Raw genomic sequence first — 17785 nt, forward strand, 5'->3', positions numbered from 1 at the left:
GGGAAAAACACAAACAAAACAGATGTGTCATTCCTGACTATTAGGGTATGTGCGCACATTGCATTTTTACATGCTTTTCAGCAGCGTTTTCAACTGCACCTTTTCAATGCCAAAATGCATGCGTTTTGATTTTCCAGCAAAGTCTATGAGAAATATGGATTTCTTGTGCACACCATGCTGTTCTAAACGCTGCGTTTAATTTGCATAATTTTGGGCAAAAACTTAGCGTTCAAAGAAGCAGCATGTCAATTGTTTTTGCCATTTGGGCTGCATTTTGCTAACATTGAAGTCAATGAGAAGTAGCAAAAAGCAAGCAACATCAAAATTCAAGCGTTTTACATGCTTTTTAGGTGCAGAAAACATGCGTTTTGGACTACATAAACGCATGCGTTTATGACTTCAAACTAATGGAATGATATTTCCCTTTACACACTCACATAGTCCGACAATTAAATTAATGAAAAATATTAAATTATTGGAATTATAGCCATAAATAGTATAAAACCGCTATAATTATATTAAATATAACTATTTTCGTTATGATTTACATAATTATATTTTTTTCTTTTTTTTTTCCCTTTTTTCATAGTGTTTGTATGTTAAAACTTTATTTAGTAGTGTCTTTTTAATCAAAATGCATCTGACTTTAAGCAATGGAAAAGCATGTAAAAAGTGCTGAAAACGCGGCTAAAACGCGGTAAAAACGCACTTGTATTTATCGCATTTTTATGATCAAAACCAACTTTGCCAAAAACCATTTCTGCCAGAGGATGCGTTTAGAACTGCAACTAGCTCAACGCAACTTGCGCACATTCCCTTAGTCTTTAGTAACAAACAGTCAAAAACATGAAAGAAAAAATGCAAAATGAACATGATATCTTTGCTGAGAAACAAAGAAGGAATCAGTGTCATTCCTGACTGTTGCAGCACGGGAGGCTATAATGGCATTTTGAATTACACTTAATTTTTTTTTACGCAAAGGCATTTGTTAGTTTGGCACTAAAGCCTGTTTTACACCTTACGATCCAGCATACGATATCGTATGCGATCGTAACTGCCCCCATCGTATGTGCGGCACGTTCAATTTGTTTCATGTGCCACACAAACGATTAACCCCGTCACATGTATGTGCTGTGGGCGGCGAACGTCCACTTCCTGTGGCCGGCAGCCGGCCAATAGAAGCGGAGGGGCGGAGCTGAGCAGGACGTAAACATCCCGCCCACCTCCTTCCTTCCGCATTGCTGGCCGGGAGCCGCAGGACGCAGGTAAGATCTGTTCATCGTTCCCGGGGTGTCACACACTGCGATGTGTACTACCACGGGTACGATGAACAATCTGACGTTCAATTCTAGAGAAATGAACGATGTGTGTGCGATGAACGTTTTACCGTTCAATCACAATCGCACATAGCTGTCACACACTGCAATGTACCTTTACGATGCCGGATGTGCGTCACTTACGACGTGACCCCGCCGACACATTGTAAGATACATTGCAGCATGTAAAGCGGGCTTTAGTCTTGCACATACACCTCAAAAATCCTTGACCACTTCCTGTGAACTGAGCAGTAGCAGCAGATCCAAGAGGTATTTTGTGGTCAGGAACATCTTGAACCTTGAGCAAGCCCTTTTGACAAACACTGAACTGTGATCTTGCATAGAGTTGGTTCAAAATGCTGCCTGCTCTGTCCACCTACTTTTGGACGGGCCACCCCTGTAGTATTCTACACTCCGCCTGTTTGTCATTTAGATATTCTATAGAATGAGTAGGAAATGTATGAACATTTGATGTATTTCATACATTGACGACACATTTCCGGCATTGTATACATTGCCTAGATATTCTATAGAATGCCTGTTTTTACAGATTGCCAGTAACATATATAATATAAATTGAGAATTAAATTAAGTACAAGTGTGAGAGAATACAATAGAGAAACAATATTGAGACATCATAATATATTAGCAAAGCAATAAAGTAACAGATAAGAGGTGAAATACCAACATACAGGGTCCCAATTCAGGGCAAAGGAGCGATATCCCTGTGAATTGGGACCCTGTATGTTGGTATTTCACCTCTTATCTGTTACTTTATTGTTTTCTAATATATTGTGATGTTTAAATATTGTTTCTCTATTGTATTCTCTTACACTTGGGAGTATTTACCATAATTTAATTCTCAATTTATATTATATACATTTGAAATTACACTATTGAGACATTACACTTTGTGACTTTTTCTATTTCAGTTAGTTGATTCACACACATGTGTGATGGAGGGTTCCATTAATTTGTATGAGGGTTGGTGCCGGATTTCCCCAATTAATACCATCTGTTCCTTGGGGTGTTCCATTTTTATTGTGTTTATTGTTTTAAACATTGTTCAATAAAGGATATATGTATTTTTATCTTTATATTTTTGGCTCACTTAGATAAAAGTACTATACGTGTATGGTATCTACAAATTTGTACTGACCTGGGAAATCAGGTGAGTTTTACCATATAGTGAACATGGTAAGTAAAAATAATCATGGAATTGCACTTTTTTTGCAATTTCGCCTCACTTGGAATTTTATTTTCATTTTTTAGTACATTATAGGGCAAAAATGAATGGTGTCGTTCAAAATTACAACTCTTGCCACAAAACAAAAAGATCTCATATGGCAATATTGATGAAAAAATAAAAAAGTTATGGCTTGTGGAAAGAACGAAACGAAAAATGGAAAATCGCCAAGTGGTAAAGGGGTTAGTGCAATATCGTCATTGCAGTTTAACCCTACATCGCACAACCATAGAAATCTACACTTTCATATACTTGGGGCCTTTAGGCCTGTGTGAAAATAACATGAAGTAAAGGCCGCTTTACACGCAACAACATCGCTAAGGAGATGTCGTTGGGGTCACGGAATTCGTAACGCACATCCGGCCTCGTTAGCGACGTTGCTGCGTGTGAAACATACGAACGACCGCTAACGATCAAAATTACTCACCTAATCATTGATTGTTGACATGTCGTTCTAATCTCAAATATCGTTGCTGTTGCAGGACGCAGGTTGTTCGTCGTTCCTGAAGCTGCACATATCGCTACATGTGACACCCCAGGAGCGAGGAACAACACCTTACCTACATCCAGCCAGCAACGAGGTGGGCGTGTCTTTCCTTCGGCTGCTCTCCGCCCCTCCACTTCTATTGGATGGCTGCCGTGTGACGTTGCTGTGACGTAGAAAGGAGGCGATTCGCCGGCCACAGCGACGTCGCAGGGAAGGTAAGTTCGTGTGATGGGGCCTAGCGATATTGTGCACCACGGGCAGCGATTTGCCCATGACGCACAAACGATGGGGGCGGGTGCTTTCACCAGCGACATCTCTAGCGATGTCGCTGCATGTAAAGCAGTCTTAACCCAAATAGAAATACTTTTTAAAGTTTATTTGAGATGTGAATATTTCAAAACATTATAATTATGTGCATAAAACAAAAAAAAGTAATTACACCAGCTTAAAACGCCCAATATATGCATTCTATATAATTCTTTTTTTACATATATATATATATATATATATATATATATTGTGAGACTGTGACCGGGGTTATCTATGACGGCCGGTATGTCTCGCCCCGGTTGTGCTCACTCCATGATAGAAAGTAAATCCACTCTAGGGTTAATGCTGTTTTCCTACAGGCTGAAGGAAGGGTTAAATGGAAACAGGAACAAGGGCAGGTGTGCCGGGTGTGAGGGAGTGAACAGAACTCCCTAAGCTCTCTGCTGGAGAGGCACATGTATATTGTTGTGGACTTTTGTTTGGACATTAAACCGTGTGCTGTGAACCTTAATGCCTGGATCCCGTGTCTTCTGCTGCGCAGCCGACCACGCTACCTCACATATGGTGGAGAATCGGCGGGCATGCCAGCCGGTGAGGTGTAGCATCCATCCCTGGTGACCCAGTAGCACATGTCCTGGATTCGAGCGGCTATACTACAGCCCAAACCCGGTGACACCATGGAGGACATACTAAAGCAGCTGGCTCAGGCTAATGCACAGCAACAACAGGCTAATGCACAGCTACAAGAGGCTAATGCACAGCAGCAACAGACCAATGCACACCTGCTCCGGGCGTTGGAACGTCAGCAGCAATCCTTGCAAGGGCAGGACAAAAGGCACCAAGAACAGCTGGTTCAGGCCAATGCACGTCAGCAGCAAGCCTTGCAATTGCAGGAACAAAGACATCAAGAACAGATGGTTCTCCTGGCCAAGTCGATCCGTGCCGGACCAGCAGCAACAACCCCGGGACCGGGTGACGACGGCAGCGTCCGGAAAGCGGTGAGACAAGCGTTGCAAAAGATGACCCCGGGGGATGATGTGGAAGCGTTCCTGGCGGTGTTTGAGCGGGTGGCCGAGCGGGAAAAGCTGCCGACCCCCCAGTGGGCTGAGGTATTGTCGCCCTATCTGACGGGGGAACCCCAAAAAGCATACCTGGACCTCTGTACCGAGGACGCCATTGACTATGTGACCCTGAAAGCCGAAATACTGGCTCGGTTGGGGGTGAATACCTATGTACGGGCTCAGCGGGTAAATCAGTGGTTCTATGAGGAAGCCAAACCCGTACGCTCCCAGGCCTATGACTTGTTGCATCTTGTAAAAAAGTGGTTGCAGCCTGACACTCTGAGCCCGGCGCAAATGGTGGAAAGGGTAGTAGTGGATCGTTTTGTGCGCACTTTACCCGTCACCGTTCAACGGTGGGTAGGACAGGGTGACCCGAGTACCCTGGACCAATTAGTGTCCCTGGTAGAGCGGCATGTGGCTACGCAGGACTTGATACGGGACACTGAGACTTTGCGTACCGCCCGTCGGTCCGGCCCCTCCAAGCCTAGGGCCAAGGACCCACCGCTGACAACGGTGCAGGAGTCCCCTACCGTCCCGTCTGAGGCCGCGGCCGCCATTCCTGAGGTCCGGAAGGTTCTGTACCCTAAACGACAACCCATAAAGGGGGTTTCCGTCCCCATTAGATGTTGGCGGTGCCAGCGGGTGGGACATATGGAAGCCCAGTGTCCACTCACCACGGAGCCCATGGATTGTGGGGTTACCCGGCGGGGTTCAATGTATACTCAGGTGGTGTGTACCGCTGACCTGGTCTCCCCAGAGACGGAGCCCCACTTGTGCCAAATACAGGTGAATGGATGTCCGGTTTCAGGATTGTTGGATTCCGGAAGCTTAGTGACCCTTGTGCGATCCACCTTGAGGGCTAAAGTAAAGACCACAGGACGTACCGTGGGGGTGGTTTGCATACATGGGGACCGCCGAGACTATCCCACAGGGATTGTCACCATCACAGCACCTTGGGGTCAGGTGCAACATGAGGTGGGACTTCTTAACACTCTTCCCTATGACGTGATCCTAGGAAGGGATCTGCCCTATTTTTGGACTTTATGGAAGGGACCCCCTAAGTCTCCTCAGATATTGGTCAGTCCGGGACCTGAGCCCTACAATCCTGAATCCGGGACACCTGCCGTAGGGGTCCCCATGATAGGGACAGAATGTGAACCCGATAGGTCGCCCCTAGAGGTATTGGCAGGAGAGGCTGAGACGGTCGAACCCATCCCGGAGTTGGAGGCGTCCCCGGATACGTTTGGGACTGCCCAACTCCAGGACCCTACATTAATACATGCCCGGAGTCGGGTGACAGTAATTGACGGGGTGGCACAGCTGCCCGGTGCCCAGGTAAGGTACCCCCATTTCGCTCTTAAGCAGGATTTACTCTACCGGGTAGATGAAATACGGGGCGTGGGGGTAGAGCAGTTGGTGGTGCCCCAGCCGCATCGCCGGCGGGTCCTCGACTTGGCTCATAAACACCTGATGAGTGGCCACCTAGGGGTCAAGAAAACGCAGGAGCGAATATTGCAAAGGTTCTATTGGCCCGGAGTCTTTGGGGAGGTAAAACGGTTCTGCGAAACCTGCCCGGAGTGTCAGCTTACCGCACCCCTGACCCATTTTCGCAGTCCGTTGGTACCGTTACCCATTATAGAAGTCCCTTTTGAACGGATAGGGATGGATCTGGTGGGGCCCCTCGTAAAGTCCGCTCGAGGGCACCAACACATCCTAGTGATCGTTGACTATGCCACCCGGTATCCCGAGGCGATACCTCTCAGACATACTGCAGCAAAGCTTATAGCTCGGGAGTTGTTTGCTGTGTTCTGCCGGGTGGGGTTGCCAAAGGAGATCCTTACGGATCAGGGGACCCCATTCATGTCTAAAGTGACCAAAGAGCTATGCCGTCTACTCCAGATCAAGCAGTTGCGTACGTCTGTGTATCATCCTCAAACGGACGGTTTAGTCGAGCGTTTCAATAAAACCCTGAAAACCATGCTAAAAAGGGTGATTTCAAAAGACGGGAAAGACTGGGATATGATGCTTCCCTATTTGATGTTTGCCATCCGTGAGGTGCCACAGGCATCCACGGGGTTTTCGCCTTTTGAATTGTTATACGGGCGACATCCCCGGGGATTGTTGGACCTGGCAAAGGAAACATGGGAGCAAGAGCCCACCCCCCATAAAAGTGTGATTGAACACATTTTGGGTATGCAGAACCGCATAAGCGCGGTCATGCCAATTGTGAAGGAGCATTTACAGGAGGCTCAGGCCGCGCAAAGCGGCCGCTACAATAGACAAGCCACCGTGCGGACCTTTAAACCCGGGGATCGGGTGTTGGTATTAATCCCCACGGCGGAGAGTAAATTCCTGGCTCAGTGGCAAGGCCCCTACGAGATAAAGGAAAGAGTCGGGGTGGTTAACTATAAAGTATTGCAGCCCGGTAGGCGGAAACCTGAACAAATATACCATGTCAACCTATTAAAACCTTGGCAGGAACGGGAAAGCCTGATGGCTGTTTTTTCCCCATCTCCCTCCTCTTCGGGTCGTTCACATCCGGCTCCAGCGACCTCCGGAGAGGACGAACCGGAAGTAAGGATTGGAGAAGCCCTCACCAAGACTCAGAGGCGAGAGGCCAGATGGTTGGTTCAGCAGAACCCCGATGTCTTCTCCGAGCTGCCCGGTAGGACCAGTCTGATACGACATGATATTGTCACCGAGCCCCACCTGAAGGTACGCCTGAAGTCATACCGGGTACCGGAGGCTCGACGACAAGCCATATCGGAGGAAGTAAAGACAATGGTACGCCTGGGGGTCATCGAAAAATCCCGGAGTGAATGGGCTAGTCCGATTGTCCTAATACCAAAACCCGATGGCTCCTTAAGGTTCTGCAATGACTTTAGGAGATTGAACGAAATATCCAAGTTCGATCTCTACCCCATGCCCCGGGTGGATGAGCTGATTGATAGGCTGGGACAGGCGCGATATTTTACCACGCTCGACCTGACCAAGGGGTACTGGCAGGTGCCACTGACGGAGTCCGCCAAGGAGAAAACCGCTTTTGTTACGCCGGAGGGTCTCTTCCACTATGTTGTCTTGCCTTTTGGGTTACATGGTGCTCCGGCCACGTTCCAGAGGTTGATGGACTTAGTGCTGGAACCCCACCAGGCGTATGCATCAGCGTACCTTGATGACATCATTATTTACAGCTCCGAGTGGCAGACCCACTTGGAACAGGTACAAGCGGTGGTGGACGCGCTTCGAACAGCCAGGTTGACAGCCAATCCCAAGAAATGTGCGTTGGGACTCACGGAAGCCCGCTACTTGGGCTACGTGATAGGCCAAGGAGTGATTAAGCCCCAAGTTAACAAGGTTGAGGCAATCCAGAAGTGGCCTAGACCCCTGACCACGAAGCAGGTTAGGGCCTTCCTGGGTATCGTGGGATACTACAGGAGGTTTGTAAAGGATTTTGCGGGACTATCAGCCCCCTTGACGGACCTTCTCAAAGGCAAGAAGTCCGTCATGGTGCGCTGGACTCCGCAGGCCGAGGACTCCTTCCGGGCCCTGAAGGGGGTCCTGTGCGGACAGCCCGTTCTTGTACACCCTGATTTCCGGAAGGAGTTCATAGTGCAGACTGACGCCTCAGAGGTCGGCCTGGGGGCAGTGCTGTCTCAGGTGGTTCAGGGGGAGGAACACCCCGTCACCTTCTTAAGTAGGAAGCTCACCCCTCCCGAGTGGAATTATAGCGTAGTGGAGAAGGAGTGCCTGGCGATTAAGTGGGCCTTGGAGTCCCTACGCTATTACCTGCTGGGACGGCAGTTTCGCTTGGTGACGGATCCCTCTCCACTGGTCTGGATGAGGTCCGCCAAGGAACGGAATGCCCGGGTTACCCGGTGGTTCCTTTCTCTGCAGAACTTCCGGTTTACGGTTGAACATAGGGCCGGTAGGTTGCAGGGCAACGCCGATGCCTTGTCCCGCGGCCCGTGTTTGATGGCGGGAGTTCAACCCCGCACGCTTGAACTGAGGGGGGGGGTATGTGAGACTGTGACCGGGGTTATCTATGACGGCCGGTATGTCTCGCCCCGGTTGTGCTCACTCCATGATAGAAAGTAAATCCACTCTAGGGTTAATGCTGTTTTCCTACAGGCTGAAGGAAGGGTTAAATGGAAACAGGAACAAGGGCAGGTGTGCCGGGTGTGAGGGAGTGAACAGAACTCCCTGAGCTCTCTGCTGGAGAGGCACATGTATATTATTGTGGACTTTTGTTTGGACATTAAACCGTGTGCTGTGAACCTTAATGCCTGGATTCCGTGTCTTCTGCTGCGCAGCCGACCACGCTACCTCACAATATATATATATAACAATTTTCTTGTCTAAAAAGTAAACATGGTGCAGGAATATTTCTTTTCAAAAGCTTTCCTTTTCAACTTTACTGATTACCCCAACAATTTTCACATACTATTTTTTCGGAAGAATATTCCTTGCAGAGATTTTGACCAAAAGTAATTCAGAAATGCTCAGATTTCCTTTCCTTCTTTGCTGGACAAATATAACAGCACTTTCTTTTTTTTTCTCTTGGCTCTGGATGTTCCTTAAAATGTATACCACATCGGATCATAGCTTCCGTAATTTGCCTTGGCAATCATTGTGTGTTGCTTCACTCCATCATGGTAGGCATCAAAAGTTCATAGCAAAGTCCCATCAAGAATAGACGTATCTTGTCCTTCCTGTTGGAATGTAATTCTGGATGAGTTTCACTATAAACAATATAGCTATTGAGAGCTGACACATCAAGGATATTATAAAAAATGACTACAGGCCAAAGTTTTGTCTGCCTCTTGCACGAATACTCTCCAATCATTTCATCCATCTTGTCCACACCTCCTTTTGTTTTATTATAATGCAGTATGATTTCAGGTTTCTGTTTCCTATCATTGGGGTCAATACTTCCATCATGCTGCATTGTACTCAGTAAGATTTGTCGCGGGCGGGGACGCAGATCATGGCAGGGGGGCTACTCGAGACGCTCGGATCCGGGATCGTGCCTGTGGCTCGAGTGGCAGCTGGATCCGGGGCTCGTGCAGCAGCCCGTGGCCCACAACTCAATAAAGGGGTTATTTACAGGGGAGAGTTTGTCAGTGACGCCACCCATGGGTTGCGGTGATATTTGGTGACACCGCCGCTGCCTTGGTATGGGGCACCCGGGGCTAATTGAGCGGGGCAGCAGGATGGTATCCCCTCCACTGCTAGGGGAGATGTTGTCCCGGGGCCCAAGTGTAGGTGGAGTAGAATGCTGGGACGCAGTCTGCAGGCTGGACCAGATGATACCGGTGTACTCATTATTTTTGAATAAATCACACAGGGTCCAGATAGTAAACCAAGTGCCGGATACCGGTAGCCTCCGGAGGGGTGTGCTCGGGTCCCGCACACCGGTGAACAGAACAGGGGCCCTTTCTCCTGCACTTTAATTTGGTGTCTCGTGTGTTGACTAGTTCGCATGGAACGGGAAAAGTCCACTCCCAGTGACTTTGCTGTGGGAGCTGTCGCCCGCGAGATCTGACCCTTGGGATTTTTGCAGGCACTTGCAGATGTCCTATCCCCCGCGTTGGGCTTCTGTCTCACTCTATCTGGGCTACTAGTGGGGCAAGACTTGGAATCTTGTCCCCTGCTGGTTAATTAGAAAGGTGCTGTCCTCGCCCTGGGGTCCAGGAACCCTGACTGTGCACGACCTCCGGACCGGATTCCCACTATCGGCATCGGCGGGCTACAACCCTGCCTCGGTCCACTTAAGGTCTCCCGTGACCGGATCTCCGTCGCCTGTGGCCCTGCTCTACCATCTGCCACCAAGTCAGCTCAGGTAATCCGGTAGTCCGGGAGCTACAACCCCCAACTACCACTTCACTCCTCTCACTTCCACTGTCCAAGCTTATCTCACTTGTTTCCTCCCCTTAGCACCTCAGGACCCCTAGGTGGGCGTCACCATCTGCCTGGCCCCACCCACTGGTGTGTCCCTATTGTCCTTGGGGCGGTGACTAGGCTTTTGTGGCTGGTGTTTGTACCTGTGTGTGGGTTGTGTTGGTAGGACAAGGAGGAGAGAGTCCTGCATCTGGTAGATGGATGCAGTCTCCTGTGACAACCTGATTTTGTCAGGGCATCACAATATCACAGATTTTTCTTTCTTTGCTTTATAAGATACCATTGTCTTTCTTAAAGTGGTCGCTTGGGATTGTGCTTCATGATTGCAGGAATTTTGCTGTGGTTTGGCCTGATAGTACCAACAAGTGTGAGTTTTTTCTGAAGCAAAAATTTGCCCAGTTCCAGATTGGTGAAGTAGTTGTCCATTGTTATATTTTTTCCAGAATTGAAAATTGGTATTGCAAGTGTTTTTACTATGTGAGAACATAGGTCTTTCTGGACTGGAGCATCAGCTTCTTTGCCACAGTAAATCAGACCATTCATGCCATAATAGCTTGTAGAATCACACATCCAGAAAATTTTTATGCCATACTTGGCAGGTTTACTGGGCATATACTGAATAAATTTGCAACGTCCCCTAAAGGCAAGATGTTGCTTATCCACTGTCACATTGTCATTAGAATGGTAAAACTTTGTACAGTTTTTGATGAAAAGATTCCAGATGTAGCTAATAGGGGCTAATTTATCTGTTTCCAACCTCACAGGACGAGTTCTCTCATCATCAAAATGAAGGCTTCTCCGAATATTCTCAAATCTATTGACTGACATTGTAGCTTTGTAGTGTGGATCTGAAAAAGGGTTCAGAAATAATTCTCTGATTGGAACATTTTACGGTTTTGTACACCCTGCCAGAAGAGTAAAGGCCCCGTTACACGCAACGACGTATTTAATGATATATCGCCGGGGTCACGGATTCCGTGACGCACATCCGGCATTGTTAGCGACATCGTCGCGTGTGACACCAACGAATGGCCATTAACAATGGAAAATACTCACCAAATCGTCCATCGTTGACACGTCGTTTGTTTTAAAAAAAATCATTGATTGTTGAGGACGCAGGTTGTTCGTCGTTCCCGAGGCAGCACACATCGCTATGTGTGACACCTCAGGAACAACGAACTGCAGCTTACCTGCGGCCACCGGCAATGAGGAAGGAAGGAGGTGGGCTGGATGTTACGGCTGCTCATCTCCGCCCCTCCGCTTCTATTGGGCGGGCGCTTAGTGATGCCGCTGTGAAAAAAAAATGATTACAATCAGAGTTGTGCACTCTTTGTTAGTGTGTGTGCTAAAGGTAAAGTGCAGCCCTCCTCCTCTTACCTTCAGCAGGTCACCACTTTCTGTTAGGCCCCTTTCACACGCACGTGTCTCCGGTAACGTGTTTGGCAGTTTGCTCACGTACCGGAGACACGTACACACATTGACCTAGGTATTTCTATGGTTTTGGACACATAAGTATTTGTGCACGAACCGTGTGACCGTTCCGTACTTACGTGTGTCCGTGTGTTTTTCACGCCGACATGTCCATTTCTCTCTGGCATCACGGGTGTCACACGGAGCGCAAACGTGTCACACATAACACACACGGACCACACGGATGTGTTCCGTGTGACACGCGCCGGAGAGAAGACATGTGTCTGTGAGAAAAAACTTTGCTCACCTTCTCCTGCCCTCCTGTCTCTGCCGCTGCTGTCACTTGCTGCCATCCGCCGCTCATTATGCTCATTGAATATTCACTTCACTGCAGCCGGAAGCTGTAGCAGCGGGGAGTCGGCAGGGCTGGACACCAAAGATCGACACCAGGGACAGGTGAGTAGAAAGTTCCCGTTCTCCATGTGTTATCACGGATAACACACGGAGAACACACGTAGCCCATAAACACGGGTCACAGAGAGCAAAACGCACCTCTGACACGTCCGTGAAAAACGTGCGTGGTTTTTCACGGACGTGTGAAGGGGGTCTTAGGTGCAGTAGAAGCCTCTGGATTTTTGAAGCTCAGAAAGTTTCTTTTCCCAGAAACAAGAAAGCTGACTCCTTCCTCCAAAGTCTCTTCAGCAAGTAGCACACAATGAACAGGATTTTGTCTGTCCTCCTGTTCCTGTGTGTTCATGACCTGCGATGATGTCAGAGACGCATGACTTTGTGAGGGAGCCTCCCTCCCAAGATCACATGACCATGTAGTCAGGCAGAATCCACACTCTTGCCAGCAACAGTAGAGTCATAAAGACAAAGTAATAAAGACAAAGTCTTCCCCAGCAACAGAACAGACAAAAAGACTGAGGATCACATGTAAACCAAGTACCCAAGTAAAAGGCCCCAGGTATGTGAATATGGGGTAGTCCCAAAAAAGAGTTGTTTTTCCCTAATGACTATAACATAAAAATATATGAACAACTGGAAATTACTAACAACTATATACCTGAGGAATACCTAGAGTTTCAAAATTCTAAAGTAATCTTGCAGAAAATAGAAAACAAGTAACCTAGCAAGCCTGCGAGGCCCCAGGTATGCGCTCTAGGGTTAACATGGCATGAAGCTAATACTCCTCTCTTCTTTTCACACTGACTGATCTGCTTGTGTAACATCTGTCAAGTGTGAATCTCTCCCCTTGATATTACAAGATTTCATGTTTGGTATATACTAATTGTTGTTGTGCCTTTTTGTAAATGTTCAAAGTTGTCTCAATCAATTGATGTTTTATAGTCTTTTCTGTCCAGCATAAGTGTTTCTTTATCTTTCATAGTGATGCCTGCTTTAGTCTCTATTTAGTTATTTAATTTAAATCATATATAAAGCACCACTGGTATATTTAATATACTGTATATCCTTTATTTATTTCTAGCTAAAATTGATAAAACTGCGAAATCCCTAAATCAAAGTAAGAACCAGGATCACTCACGTCATAGGACATAAACAATGTGACCATCAAAGATGGTCCAAGATGTGTGGTTGTCTGAGCCCAAAATTCATCACCCATATGATAGCAGATTGGGATAATATATAAAACTTTTACCAGTTTACCAGCATATTCAATTATACTGTCAATAATGAAGAAAGGTCTGATAGAGACAACATGCTAGACAATAGTTAAAACAGTACAGACCAAAGGTTTTGACACACCTTCTCATTCAAAAAGTTTTCTTTATTTTCATGACTCTGAAAATTGTAGATTCACATTGAAGGCATCAATACTATGAATTAACACATGTGGAATGAAATACTTAACAAAAAAGTGTGAAACAACTGAAAATATGTCTTATATTCTAGGTTCTTCAAAGTAGCCACCTTTTGCTTTGATTACTGCTTTGCACACTCTTGACATTCTCTTGATGAGCTTCAAGAGGTAGTCACCAGAAATGGTTTTCACTTCACAAGTGTGCACTGTCAGGTTTAATAAGTGGGATTTCTTGCCTTATAAATGGGGTTGGGACCATCAGTTGTGTTGTGCAGAAGTCTGGTGGATACACAGCTGATAGTCCTACTGAATAGACTGTTAGAATTTGCATCATGGCAAGAAAAAAGCAGCTAAGTAAAGAAAAACGAGTGGCCATCATTACTTTAAGAAATGAAGGTCAGTCAGTCTGAAAAATTGGGAAAACTTTGAAAGTGTCCCCAAGTGCAGTGGAAAAAACCATCAAATGCTACAAAGAAACTGGCTCACATGAGGACTGCCCCAGGAAAGGAAGACCAAGAGTCACCTCTGCTGCGGAGGATAAGTTTATCCGAGTCACCAGCCTCAGAAATCGCAGGTTAACAGCAGCTTGGATTAGAGACCAGGTCAATGCCACACAGAGTTCTAGCAGCAGACACATCTCTAGAACAACTGTTAAGAGGAGACTTTATGCAGCAGGCCTTCATGGTAAAATAGCTGATAGGAAAACACTGCTAAGGACAGGCAACAAGCAGAATAGACTTGTTTGGGCTAAAGAACACAAGGAATGGACATTAGACCAGTGGAAATCTGGAAATCTTTGGTTGGATGAGTCCAAATTTGAGATCTTTGGATCCAACCACCGTGTCTTTGTGCGACGCAGAAAAGGTGAACGGATGGACTCTACATGCCTGGTTCCCACCGTGAAGCATGGAGGAGGAGGTGTGATGGTGTGGGGGTGCTTTTCTGGTGACACTGTTGGGGATTTATTAAAAATTGAAGGCATACTGAACCAGCATGGCTACCACAGCATCTTGCAGTGGCATGCTATTCCATCCGGTTTGCATTTAGTTGGACCATCATTTATTTTTCAACAGGACAATGACCCCAAACACACCTCCCAGCTGTGTAAGGGCTATTTGACAAAGAAGGAGAGTGATGGGGTGCTACGCCAGATAACCTGGCCTCCACAGTCACCAGACCTGAACCCAATCGAGATCGTTTGGGGTGAGCTGGACCGCAGAGTGAAGGCAAAAGGGCCAACAAGTGCTAAGCATCTCTGGGAACTCCTTCAAGACTGTTGGAAGACCATTTCTGGTGACTACCTCTTGAAGCAAATCAAGAGAATGCCAAGAGTGTGCAAAGCAGTAATCAAAGCAAAAGGTGCCTACTTTGAACAACCTAGAATATAAGACATATTTTCAGTTGTGACAAAAGAAAATTGAACCAAAGCACATCTCGTATCAAAAATCAACGCCACTCCATATGGCACATAATATTAAGAAAAAGAAATGGAGCTTAAAAGGCCAATATTGTAAAAATATCAAAGTTTTTATTATACAAAATTCATATTGAAATGGTTACAATCATTATGGAAAAAGTGCATATACGGTGCTTCATAGAGAAAAAGGTGAGTTACCACACAATAGTGGGAGAGCAAGAATGATAACACCCCAAGTAAATATAAGGGGGCAAAGGGTCATGAATAATTTATGAGTGGCTAGCTAGTGGCTATGGTATCTCTGTCCTAATAGTGACCATGATTCTATATAGCTCAATCAGCATAGATCTATGTAGCAGGACACGGATATACCAAGAATAAGGCTGATCAAGATAAAAGGTCACAAAAGGACTAAAAAATATATATGGTGCCCTCACCCTGACTGAACACATAACGTTAAATAGCCAAATCGGCATAAGTCCGTTTTGCAGTACAGGGATTACCAAATAACAAGCCAGTCACATAAAGAGGACCCTAAAAACCCGTAACTTACACATGGTTAAAAAGAGGGGCGAACATCAGAGCGTCCCACGATAGTGTAACGAGCCTTCCTACGCGCGTTTCGCACGGCTTGCGTCTGCTGGCTTCATCAGGGAAGGTGTACGGCAATTGCCGTTCAAGGACCTTATAACGGAAGTCGCTAGACTTCATTGGGCAGCCCATGACCTGGAGAATGCGTCCTAGCCAATCGGGTCCCTGCTGCCGCGCACGCGCACCGCGCGCCCAACACCGCACGCCCCTCAGCCGTCCAATGGGAGACGGAGCCCGGAGCAAAAGGTCACATGCTCCAAGGCCACCCCCATCCACAAAGGACGGCCAAGGGGCGGGCAAGGAAGGCGAGCGGCGCATGCGGGCTACAGGGATCAGAGGGCGGGACACAGCTCCCAGCTAGAGTCCGTCAATCAGCCATCAGGTTGCCATAGCGGCGCACACGCCAAAGCGCGGCAAGAGTCCGCACCACATCCCCGGCAATCCAGTGGGGGGGGATGCGGCGGACCCCCGGGCCCAGGGGTCCGCAGCACCCACCCCCACCGAAAGGGACGCCGGGCAGGCAGCGAGGGCAAGAAGCCGCGCGATGGGAGCGCGCACAGCAACCAGAGGGCGGGACAGGCTAATAGCTGGGAATCTCAGGATTAGACGACTCTGCTCTCAGGACAACGTCTTTAAACAACAAGCAGATGATTTGAGGATGAGGTTCAAGAACAGAGGTTATGGGAATCGCACTCTGAAACAGGCCTATCAGAGAGCAGGATCGGTGTCTAGGGATGATCTGCTTCATGGGAGGAAGGGTGAAATTAAGCCTGTAGAGAATATAAGGTTCATCTCAACATTCAATGCTAAGTGGCAGGAGATGAGACAAATTTTGAGCAAATTCTGGCCGATCCTTCAATCAGACCCCACTTTGAAATCACGTCTGCCCCCTGTACCTTTGATGACCGCTAGGCGGTGTAAAAACCTTAAGGACTACTTGGTCAAGAGCCATTATATACCACCAGTGACCAGTAGTTCTTTTGGTTCGACTGGACCTATTAAAGGTTGCTTTCCCTGTGGTCGCTGTGTCTCCTGCCCGAATGTCTCTCGCTGCTCTTCTTTCCATACTAGTGATGGGAGAAGAAATTTCCCTATAAGAGAACATATCTCCTGTACTACCATCAACGTCATCTATTATGCAACATGTGATTGCAATATGATCTATATAGGTTTGACGTCAAGGGAATTAAGAGTAAGAGTAAGAGAGCATGTGAGGGACATTCGGGCGGCAACCACAGCGACCAATACGGCAGAATTAAAAACTATACCGCGCCACTTTAAATTGGTCCATGGATGCAACCCTAGATCCTTTATGGTCAGGGGTATCGACGTGATTCATTGTGGGATCAGGGGGGGAAATGTCAAAAGACTCTTGGCTCAACGGGAACTGAAATGGATTACCATCCTGGACACAGTTACTCCAAAGGGCCTCAATGAGGCTCTAAATTTCGCTCCGTTTCTATGAGTGGCTCTTATTATATATTGCACCATTCTTTCTTTTTAATTTAGGATTTTAATTACTTTTTATTTATTTTCTCTTTTGGCCCTATCATTAATTTTCAGTGTTCCTAATTTACTCTTTTGCCTTCATAGGACCTTGTCTAGTTATTATCCATTTTGGTTGGTATGTTGGACTTGGACCAGACATCGAATTTTGGAGAAACTGTTTACACATGATCCCTTCATGATATGGACGTACTGCCACTTTAAGAAGATCTCTTGATCATAATTCCCCTGCCTTTTGGTTTTATGTAATATGCTTGATGCCATTGTCATCTTATTCTTGTGGTTTTGTCTATAGGATGGCGAGGATACTTATGTAATGTTCACATTTTTCATTCCCAGCTATTAGCCTGTCCCGCCCTCTGGTTGCTGTGCGCGCTCCCATCGCGCGGCTTCTTGCCCTCGCTGCCTGCCCGGCGTCCCTTTCGGTGGGGGTGGGTGCTGCGGACCCCTGGGCCCGGGGGTCCGCCGCATCCCCCCCCACTGGATTGCCGGGGATGTGGTGCGGACTCTTGCCGCGCTTTGGCGTGTGCGCCGCTATGGCAACCTGATGGCTGATTGACGGACTCTAGCTGGGAGCTGTGTCCCGCCCTCTGATCCCTGTAGCCCGCATGCGCCGCTCGCCTTCCTTGCCCGCCCCTTGGCCGTCCTTTGTGGATGGGGGTGGCCTTGGAGCATGTGACCTTTTGCTCCGGGCTCCGTCTCCCATTGGATGGCTGAGGGGCGTGCGGTGTTGGGCGCGCGGTGCGCGTGCGCGGCAGCAG

The sequence above is a fragment of the Anomaloglossus baeobatrachus genome, chromosome 1 (assembly GCF_048569485.1).
Source record: "Anomaloglossus baeobatrachus isolate aAnoBae1 chromosome 1, aAnoBae1.hap1, whole genome shotgun sequence".
NCBI lineage: Eukaryota > Metazoa > Chordata > Amphibia > Anura > Aromobatidae > Anomaloglossus > Anomaloglossus baeobatrachus.